Raw genomic sequence first — 12,400 nt, forward strand, 5'->3', positions numbered from 1 at the left:
AATGTTCAGTGACGCTGACGAGTTTTCTATTTCTTACCTTCTGTTCATCAAAGAATTAATTTGAAATGCGACTGTAGGTCCGTCAGCAAACCCTGCCCAGCCTTTCACCAGCACGCCATCGGGAGTAGGAGTACTCAAGTCCTTAAAATATCATCATTTGGTAAAATGTTCTTCAGCTGGAACAAAATATTCTCTATGAAAGATTCTATAAGTTTCCCGTCTTGTACAGAAATATATCAAATGCAACATCTCTGTCGGCAAAACGTTTAACTTCTGGTTTGTGTTTACATAAAAATCACAAAACTGATTACGTCATTCTTTATTATGGGATGAAAAAATAAAATGCACGGCAATTTTTCTACACTGAGGTATATACCCGGTAGGTTAAATGTAAGGATGTATTCACGTACAGTACATTACTCTGGGGTTCTCATATACAGAAACTGTATTTGTTACACTTTTTATACATTTTTACTTCCGGTTATCAATTTGTGACACAATTACGAACATAACGGCGTATTGCATGCATCATTCAAGTATCCACTCTGTTTAATAAACTGACTCTGGCCTAATAATAATTTTGATAATGCTGCATAATATTTGATAATTTTTCTTCTTTCAGACGGTTTGTTATTTCTGTTTCTGTTTTTCATCACGGATCAAATGACACAGCGAAAACAACGTAGGTAATACATTACATAAATTCCCTGTTGGATATATATACTGAAGGTCTGTCGGAGGTACATTGCTACATGTACAAAATGTCACCAAAAGTTGCCGAAACAGTTTAGACTGATATCAAATCTTCATCATCAGATGTTTTACCACTTGTCCCCTGCCAACAAATCACTGTATCGGCAGTGGACAACTTGTCTAACAGAAGTTGAAATTTCTCCTTTTTTTCTGTGTAGACGTCTTCTGGGGTCTTTCCTATTTGTGTAGACGGTGTTCTGAGTTACGGCTAGATCTTCGCCTTCCACCCGGCGTAATTGGCTACTTTATTGGCACGATCCCGGCAACAAATACCTCCTTTACCCAATCTCGACGGTGGATTTCTCCGGTAAATGAAATGACATTCACGGTCGTCATCTGCGTAATGGGTCTCCCAGGGTCGCCTTAATCTTCGCTTTATTTCTTTATTGGTAATCGTTTGAGACATCATGTTAATATGACTTCTGTACTGGCCTCTGTCATGTACATTGTCTAGACCTTGTGGTATAGACAATAAGGCCCCTCAATGTTTACATTGTGTACGGAATGACCCGATGAAGATTAATCAATTCATTCCCATAAACATTTGTTGGCTACTATGCTTGGAACATGAAAATGAAAGGATCATCGGAGAAACACGTCCATAATAATTCGGACCATTCTGCTACCAGAACATGCCCAAAACATGCATGTGATAAGTCAGCGCAGTGGACGCCGACAAAAAAGATCTCGACTACAAAAAGTTAACAGGAAAGCGCACATTTCGCACCGTTATGACGACCATCATAAAGCAGTCAGTTCGCTTAACAATTCAACTTTGTGCATTAAAATAGAACTTTCCTCATTTATTAACTGTGACAATATTTCGAACATTTTGAATTTGGCTCGGCCAACATAGCAAGCGCACTTCCGAGCGGCTGAATTGTCGGGAACGTTTTAACTTTGTCTCAAGCTGATGAAAGATAATGTTTGATTATCAGGCGCTCAGGCCACGCTTACAATGAACACACAACGGGCTTTTTACACAGGCTCAGATATGTAAGTATAAGTACAATTTACGTTCCCTGTATATATAATGTAGGCGAAATAGGTCATACAATGATTTAGTGCCTCAGGGAAATCTGAGCTCAGTTCCAGGAATTTTTACGAGGGTATAACTACATTAATCACGTAAAACATTTGTTTGAATACCACGCCGCGCCAATTTACATTAATTCGGATCATGCATAAAGCTACATATTGCTTCAACTCATGGAATCTTTTCTAATCGTTAAACAAATCGAATCATGACCTTCTATCTACTAGCAACAATAAAAGGGATTCTATAAAGAGCACTGATATATCTCGAGATGAATCCAAATATAAAGTTGGCAGTCGGGGATTGTATTCCAAACATGAACGGTTTCGTGCTATTTTGTTTGATTATCAGAGCTTGGGTGAAGACCGGTCATGGATGGGTTTTTTTTAATATTATTTTTACTAAATACAAATCTCACATGATTGCCAAAGTTTAGTTGGTTCATATATCATTGTGGGTTTCTCCTTCGCCTACAAGAGTTTTGATATACATGTATATATCGTCTTTTGATAAGGCATTCAATTACTGAACGTCCCACTTTGCGAGATTGTGAATGTATTTGTGTTTCCTGCATATCGGAATTTGAGTAGACCGAAATAGATCTGGTGTGTCTATGGCAATAGTATTCATTGCCCTCGTTTTTCTGTTCACTATAATATATGTCGTCCTCTCAGAAATCCATATGATGATATCATATGCCATTGACTGTGGTTTCTCATTGACACCTATCCTCATATGACCATTGTTTGGTGTCTTTTTGACACTCATCCTCGTGTAATTTCTCCTTGGCATCCATCGTTATGATATGGACTGTTGATGTCCCCATAGACACATGTCCTTATTTGACCTTGGCTGTTGGTGTCCCCTATATACCCATCCTCATTTGACCTTGGCTGTTCTCTTCCGGTTAGACACCCGTCCTCATTTGACCTTGGCTATTGATGTCCCTAAGACATCCATCCTCATTCGACCTTGGCTGTTGATGTCTTCCTACACACCCATCCTCATTTGACCTTGGCTGTTGATGTCCCCCTAGACACCATTTCTCATTTGCCTTTTGCTGTTGGTGTCCGGCTAGACACCCTTCCTCATTTTACCTTGACTGTTGTTGTCCGGCTAGACAGCCTTCCTCATTTGACCTTGGCTGTTGTTGTCCCGCTACACACTCTTCCTCATTTGACGTTGGCCGTTGATGTCCCCAACATCACCTTTCTTCATTTGATCTTAGCTTTTGGTATCCCCCTAGACACCCTTTCTCATTCGACCTTTCCTGTTGGTGTCCCCTAGCCTTCTTCATTTGACCTTGGATGTTGTAAAGACATTAAATTCTAATCGAACAAGGAGGCCTGCCGTAGACATTTGCAAAGTTGTTGTATTTTAGGGAGCGGCTCATGCCCCACATTTGTCCTTTTATCTTGGGGAGTTTAAACATGCGAACGTCACCTGTCAATCGCATATACAAAACTGTTATTATGTTGGTGACATTGAGGAGAAGAATTGGCGATAACTAATGTAGGAAGCCATATCCTGTCTGACGGCGACTCGTCAAAAAATAGAATAATGAAATATAACCTGATGAACAGCGGGGGAAGTCGGCAGTGGAACTGTCTCAATGTTAGTGAGTCAAGACGCCGACTCTTCGAAATAGCGGGAACAGGAAGTAGATGTCGCCACTGTGTAGCCGTCTACAAGTATAGTGCTGGCGATTGACAACAATATTATGTGAGGTTGCTGCCTGTATTTCCTGTCAGGGTCAACATGGCCAACCTACCAGACATTGACTGTCCAAACATCATCACATGATACACATCAACTTCCAGTTAAGTTCATATTGACCCCATACACTGAGACTGCCAATACACCGTGGATTCTACGACATCGACCGCCAAATGCTATCTGTCTTCTTTCGGTCATGTTTGAAAGTCGATCCATAATGGAGGAGGCGATTTATCTATCCCATGGAGCGTTCACAAAATATCTGAGACATTGACACGTATACCGATTGTAGTATATGATATGCTTTGATTAGATTCAAGCTTAAAGGAAAGGGATATGGTTTATTTTACCAGTTGAATATGGGATTCTGTTTATTTGATATAAGTGACAATCTCACACTTATCTGTCATATATATAAATATATCTATAACTTTGTATATAATGTCGACCAAACTGAACTATGCGTTATATTAAATGCTTTCTAAGTTACAAATTTTCAGAGCTAATTAGAATAGAAACATAATCATATCAAATCATATTGGTACGTATGGTGTTTTATCTACTTGCATACACCATTGGTTATAAAATCTTCTACGATAAGCAAAATCTTAAAAGAGGAAAATGCGATTTTGAAGAAACACGTCACCATCATTATGGTGCGCAATTTTGTTGTCAGGTATAACGTCACTCCCAGGATAAGACTTATATAGGTCTGTTGTCAAATGGTTTGTTAACTGAATGAAATTTGATGAAACCAAGCCAGAATGACGTCACTAGGATATTGTGACGAAATATGCGATACCTACCCCGTTTTTCTTTGAATTAGTTCAGTAACAATTCAGTTAATGTTGAGGTGTATATTATATGTAAGAAATTACCTATATTTCTATACTATGTAGGCTATCCAAAATAGGATGCCTGTGCTATTTTTATATCAAAGCACCATGACATTTGTGGACCCGGTCAATCCATACATGGTACCGTTCGTGTGATTAGAAAACAGTCACGTGACTTTTCTTCACGCCAACGTCCAGATCATGCTTTGGTTTTACAATCGACTCTATTAACACCACTTTGACAATTCAGCATGACCTACTCTAATGAAGCCGAACGTTCGGCTGTGTCGTTTCAATGGCTAATTGTCAGAGGTTAATTCTACATAAATCATTTCTCGCGCCGCACTACCATGATTACTTTATAGGTAATTAGATACACAATACCTGATCGATTTCATTTGAAACATTTGTCAGTGGTAATGTTTGTTATATTGTTATTTTTTTGCTCTGACAGAGAAATACACTATAAGCAAACACCCTGTTTCCGATCGGAACTATCAATAGTAAACGAACACGTATTCCTAGCAGTTTGCACTGTGTACATACTTTATAGACTGGTGGGTGGTAATGTCTGCTTGTATATCCTTTAGTAACCAAGGGTCGCTGTAGTGCTGCTAGCCACGTATAAAATTATGGAAAACGTAGCACCGGTTCAGAACATAAATTTAATATTCTCATCTCGATACTCGGTAAGTGACCTTCACTGAAATATTTCCAGTTTTCCGAAGTATCATTATGGCTTCAGTCGCTTTTCCTCTGGAATTCCACACTTTTGATCCCTTACATTTTACCTTAAATGTGTCTTTCATTCAAAAGACGTCATTGCCCTGTGTGTCTTCATCTCCAAAGACGTCATTGTCCTGTGTGTTTTCATCTCCAAAGACGTCATTGCCATGTGTGTCTTCATCTCCAAAGACGTCATTGCACAGTGTGTCTTTATCTCCAAAGACGTCATTGCCCTGTGTGTCTTTATCTCCAAAGACGTCATTGCCCTGTGTGTCTTTATCTCCAAAGACGTTATTGCCCTGTATGTCTTTATCTCCAAAGACGTCATTGCCCTGTGTGTCTTTATCTCCAAAGACGTCATTGCCCATGTGTGACAAATCCGTTGTGACAAAATAGTGGTATATGTGTGACCAAACAGTGGTATGTGTGTGACCAAACATTGATAGATATGTGACCAAACAGTGGTATATGTGTGACCAAACAGCGGTAAATATGGCCTAGCAGTGGTATAATTATGACCTTTCACAAAGGTATAATTGTATGTTTTATTTTTTGGCCAAACCATGTTAGGGAATGGCCAACTCTGCCTTTCTGGGATAATGACGTCCTAAAATGTTTAAATCAGCTGAAAGACTTCAAGCTTAATCATTAGATTTTTACAGACACCAGCTGCATGTCATCTCAGAGTCTGTCCCCGATCTAACACCATCCTATCTACGATCGCGTGTCCGTCGTGCACTCACATCAGACATTTATTACTGGGGAATATAACCTTGTCAATGCTCAGACATTTTGAGTTTTGCAATAAAACGTACCATTTTGGCATCCTCCTGTCAAAATGTTAAAACTCTCATAGATCTGTCTGCCGTTTTGATGTATGCCCAGTCTACATGCCTTCGTCGTGGGAGAACGCAGATTAGGCGAGAAGGCATTGTTATTTAAGACAAAGCCATAGGCGACCAGGCAACACATACGTTACTAATATGGGGATGGTGCCATGTCTGGTTAGCTCCTCGCTGAATCTTATCACGAAATATCTTAGACGTAATGCTTCTGGCGCAACGACAGATCAAGCAAAATCAAATACAATATCGACCGTTCTTATCACTTCCTGGATATTTTTAATAGTTACGTCTATGAATGGAATTTATTGCATTTTTTTCCAGTGAAATATAGAAATTTATCAAACTAATAAAACTGATATTTTCACTGCAGCGATGAGCAGTGAAAATATAAGATTTTGTAGTGAAAATATAAAATTTTGCAGTGAAAATATAAAATTTTGCTGTGAAAATATAAGTTTTTCGTTTTTGACCAATCAGAGCGGACCTTTGTATTCCCCTCGTTGAAACTTTCCTATTTTTGTAATCGAAGCGGAGATAGATAAATTGGTTATTTTGCTGTATTTCTGAAAATTTAAGACTAGTTTTTAACAAAATACTCACTTGGCGTTAGCTATTCATGGACAGATTCTCCTATAACAGCAGAAAACGCTTAAATTGCGTTGATCAGTCCTTTCGAAATGGCGCCGTCAAGTTGACGTGGGGTAACGTCACAAGGAGATGACGTCATTACTGATTCCCGCACTTTTTGACACTATTATTTTTCCGACGTTTTTAATTTTGTTTTAAGTTTATGAAATGCAATAAAAAGAAAATTGAATGGTTTCCCGTTAAATCTAACACATATTTCACTCGTATGACAGAATATTTAGATATTTTCACTGGTGCTTCGCACTCGTTAAAATATCGATATTCTGCCATACTCGTGAAATATATGTTATATTAAACGGGAAACCATTTAATATCTTCTATGTATTATATTACCAATAAAAAATATGAAATATTTGTACTGTTTGTCATATCACTTTGTGATATCTGTGTAGGAACCAAAAGGTAGAAGAAAAAAACCCCAAGAAAATGCAAAATATAAAGCAAAAGCGGGGAAAATATATGATATAAAGTACATTAAAATGTATAATAAAAAAGAAAAACAAAATAAAATAATACAAGGTTCGCAACAATGTATAATACAAGGTAAACAAAGATATACATGTATGATATAAAGCTGTCAGCAATGTATAATACAAAGTAAATAAAAATATTTAATACAAGGTTCGCAACAATGTATAATACAAGGTAAACAAAGATATATGATATAAAGCTCTCAGCAATGTATAATACAAAGTAAATAAAAATATTTAATACAAAGCTCGCAACAATGTATAATACAAAGTAAATAAAAATATACAATACAAAGCTCTTTTCTCGAAATTTCGAGTTACTAAGTCGAAATTTCGAGTTATTATCACGAAAAAATGAATTTATTTTTTTGCTTCATGGCCCTAATGCTTTTCCGTACTTTTCAATATATAATACAAACTAACGATAGAAATGTGATTTCCCTCACTTAAGGCTCCGGGTTTATTTACTCTGCTACTGAATTATGAGTCATATCACTCCTTTGTGTACAATCAACTGTATGTTATACCTATGAAATGATTCATATGGATACACATCACTTGGAAATCGATTACAGAGCAAGTTATGCATACCTGTGACTAATGAACCGTAAACCGCATGCATATACACGTACATGTAATGTTTAAGCCCCGTTCGCGTGTGCTACGTTGAAAGACATTTTTATATGTTTTTATTACATAATGCGTTTGATTTTTTTTTAATATACGCATACGCTATATTTTGAACTATTGTTCGGTCTCGTGCGACCTACTGTACACATGTGACGCTTCGGAATTCAGTCACGTGCAAACTATTGAAACACATGTGATGTTTCGGAATTTCATCCTACCCTTTCAAGCCTCTAAGTCACTCAGATGTCAACACTGCCAGACGACAGTCATGGCGACTTTAGGCCTGTAGGAAAGTCGACATTTAAGTGATTCTAAGTGTGTTTTAGTGATTATATAATAAAACAATATGTACATTGGTCGATTGCGAGTACCTCATGTCAAAATTCAAACTTCTGGACTATTGCAAAGACACCAACGATATATTTAGAATATATGTTTAAGATAAAGTGATCCTCTTCATCGTCACCATCTATTATTAGAGGCAATACAAAACAAAAGCACATATCATTTACTTCGTCCCCGTTACACAACAGTGTGTTTGAATCGCTCGTTTTCCTTTCTCCTACTTTTTAGGGACCAAAAATATTCGATAAACACTTTAGACAATAGGGATAGATGGAAGCTTTTAAGTTTTAAATTCGTTTTTCATTCCTGTTTGACCTAGTTAAGTAGAATCAGACCAAAATCTTTTTTTTTCTTCAGATCATCGTGTGGAGTTGTGGAAAGTGAGGTCATATAAAAAGTGTGGTGGGCAGGAAAATGCGGGCCACCTCCAAGCCCCCGGGGGTACCTTCACTTGGGTTACAACGGACATGAATCTCTGTCGGAGTGTGAGACATGAAGTGGGATCAACCGGACTCCAAAACGAAACAGCGGTTAAAGGAGTCGACGCCTCCAATATATTTATTCTTGCTTTATGATTAAACAGTTTGATGTTAGTAGCTGGTAAAGAGTTTGAGTCGGGTTAGACAGTCTCATATGGCGAATCTTGGGCTTTAGGACTCGAATGTGATCCATTAATTACTTAAGCCCAGTTCTAGGTTAGGTTCCATCTCTGCTAATTACCACCAGGGAGTGTCCATGACATATCATTTACCCTTTGGACAGGATCGCTCCCACTCAAAGAAACTTTGGAGGGTTAAGGCTAACCCATGTTATTAATATATATTAGAAAATACTGTTGGAAAGCTCTGAATTAATCTAATTAATTATCAATTATTAATCATTGTTATTGGATTCATTATGTTTTTTTTTAATACTCTACTTATATTATTGAGCCGTTGCGTATGTTTGTACATTCATGTACATGTATATGTATTGCAATAAAATTACTCACATACAATTATAATTGAATTTGAATTGTGAAAGGTCAAATATGCCACTAGAATTTACACATAGCGGACCTGAACCCACACATCTGCGTCATCAAGCCTCCTAGTAAATATGTCAGAGTGTGAGGCAGCAATTAACAACTGGCATCAATTGCGGAATTCTTGATGTTTGGAAGAAGTCGTGGACATTAAATCAACTGCGGACTTAAATTGGAGAAAGCACCGATGCTACTATCAGAGAACGGAAAGTTGAAGAAGAAGAATTAAAATTGTCATTGGATACAGCTTTGTGAGAGGCTGTCTCTGTTGGCGGCATCGCGCAGGCGGATTATATAGATACTGCGGCCAGAAATTCAAAACACTCATTAGTAAAATTTGACTCCCGTTATTTGATGAGTTTATAGACGCTGTAAACAGCTATATCCCACACTGATTAAAAGAGGCGAAAATTTGATGCATCATTAGTTTAATTGGATTGCTTACGTTAAATTCTAGTCTTGTAATAGTTTCCCTAATCCTCACACAAACATTTTTTCTTCAATCATGATAAACAATATACATTGCACACACTGGATAAATTTGGACGTATGTATACGTAGAAAAGTCTACTGGTCCATTTAGACGATGTCTTTTTCTTTCCCTTCTCCTAAACGCCTTTGATTTTCTTCACAACACACTTCCTTCGATTGTTTCAAAAAATAAGCTACGACCAGCCAAGGACGTTTAATCTCTATATATAATATTTGTAGAGTAACTGAGGCTGAACTATTGTGTGCAATACAGAAATGAAAAACAAATAAGGCATGTGGTCCTTTTTAAATCAATTTATCCCAGAACTACGCTTAACTAATATGGCAAATGATAAAATTCGTAAAAGTGTGCTATTGTATTTGTTTACTCACCGCGGTGTGTAACCATTTTCCAAAAACCTCTGATTGGTCGTTTCTGACCCCCACCAAATCGTATTGGCTAACCTCTGGCCTTTGAACACGAACTACTTTTACAACTCTCAATTATTCTTTTTGTTGTTCGTAATTCAAAACATTAACATGGACACGTTTTGAGGATTTTCGGGGGTCAACTTTGGCAGGAATGGGATAGAATGGTGTCCTCATGGAAAGGTTGATTAATTTGAGTCGTGCGAAATAGAATATGATGGTAAAATAGACTACGCGTGAAAGTGAGATGTCTCATAGTTTATGGCAAACCAAAACTGACACCGACCACCAAACCCCTACCCCACCTGTGAAATATGAAGTGGACCTCGAAAACCATTGATACATCTTCAAAACAAAACAATTGTGCGACAAAAAGGTTAATAGTTGTCCCTAATTGTGCTCGTCTGGATTAAACGTTCGCGGCGTCTGATCAATAACGAAAGACCTCGAGCTTCCCTTTCCCTGATACAGCGGTAGGTCGGTGTCACTCTGTACGGATATTGCCACCATTAGAAGGATCAATTAAACAATTTCTTATGAAGCCACTTACCTTTATTGCAAATTTATATTCTAAACACAAAATATATAATTTGTCTCGTGTCAGTAAAATGATAACTCATCGTAAGGTTAGATATCTTACACTTTTTAATGTTTTTAAACGTGAATGATATGCTTCCTTATATACACGTGGATGTGATGCAGTGGTATAAGCTGTTGGCGTAGATCGTGAGTTTGGTCAAGGCACGAGACATAAAATTGACTTCCTTCGTCAAATGTGTAACTTTGGTATATATTAATATATTGTATATTGATGACCTAAGGACAGAAACATAAATTTACAATCTGCATTGAAATATATTGAAACTTTAATAATTACTATTAATAACATGGAGAAGCTTTAACAGGTGCTAAAATAGAACAAGGTCAATCTACATTCACAACATTCACTATTCTGCCTACAAAAATAGGCGTTTTTGTGCTGTATTCGTTGGCGATTCATCTGACTTAAAACCGCAATTAATTAAAGGTAATACAATCAGACTTTGTCTTTTTGTGTGGGAACGGCAGCTTAATCCTTCACCGCGATGACCATTTGATCTTAACAGCATTACTAAAAAAAACTGTCATCCCATAAAAACCTCCAAGAGAAAGCTCTGCAAATCATTGGCAAATCCATCCGAAATCGTTTTCTTTAACAGCAGACATATAGCAAATCCAGACTAATGGAGCAACAGTATAGTCAACTCAACATGATTAACCGTATACCAAACTAATGCAACTCACTTATCAGAAGATCGGCCGTCAAAGTAACAAGAAGATAGCAGCCATCTGAATGAGTATGGACAATTATTAACAATGGACGAGTAAATTTTTAGTCCATAATTAACAATTATTTGTGTGTCAACAGTTATCATACATAGAAAATGTGTAATTGGGTAGCAAGATCGCAATGTTTAGCAAATTTGTATAATGCAAAGGCGTTAAAAACAAAGTGTTTCTTCTCATTTCGTGATTTGAAAAATTAGATTAAAGTGTATTTAGATTTAAGGACTTAATTAACAGGCTTTCGAAAACGGTAAACAAATTCTTCTGTCAGCTTCTCATAAATAAGACTAAAGGTTATATTCGTTAATAAGCGATTATCCTAATATTATATCAATTAATTCGGGATTGTCAATGAAGGTTTTGAACTTAGTTGTATATTAGTGAATATCCAGAAAACATGTACCTAGAATTTTCTTTATACTTTCTAACGAGTATCAAGGTTCTATAACTTTAACCTAATGAATCTATTTTTCTATTGTTCATGAAATCAATAAAAAAAAATTAGATATTCAAAAGTTGCAGATATTTTTTAATCATGTATTAGATATCTCTATGGGTACATTGACTCGATCCATGGATAGTATAAAGTGAGCTTAGTCGAATATAAATGATTTCACTTTTCAGCACATTTGGTCTCTAGCATCATTTTGAAATTCTATGAAAACGCTGTAGGGTAGCTTTTAGGATTATTAATCCGGAAATTAACTGTATATCTTACTAAGCTCAAAAGGTACTAAAAACTTATGTAAACTAGGTATGTACAGTCCATGTATATTCTAACAGTCTGATTCTCAATACTATTAAGCTTGTCATTATATAGTTGTGTTTTGTCAAAATGTGTAACACTATCGGAATATCAACACACACCTTTTGAGTAAACAAAATTGAAAATCGCAATCGATAAAATATAGTGTTATGAATAAAAGAAAGACTAATATGGGTACTCTTAAAAGTTAAGGAGAATTTCAGGGGTTCCGGAATGGTAAACGTCTCTAGTTTCATTGACGAACAAAGCAAAGTAAATCTATATGTCAAAGTCAAATCATGCCACATTTTCACATTGCGAAAAGGATGATGGCAACGAAACCACCAGGCATATTGAAGAGTACCTAAATCGTCGATCTTTATTTCGCATCAGAGATATT

Source organism: Pecten maximus, chromosome 9, assembly GCF_902652985.1.
Source record: "Pecten maximus chromosome 9, xPecMax1.1, whole genome shotgun sequence".
In the NCBI taxonomy this organism is placed as follows: Eukaryota; Metazoa; Mollusca; class Bivalvia; order Pectinida; family Pectinidae; genus Pecten; species Pecten maximus.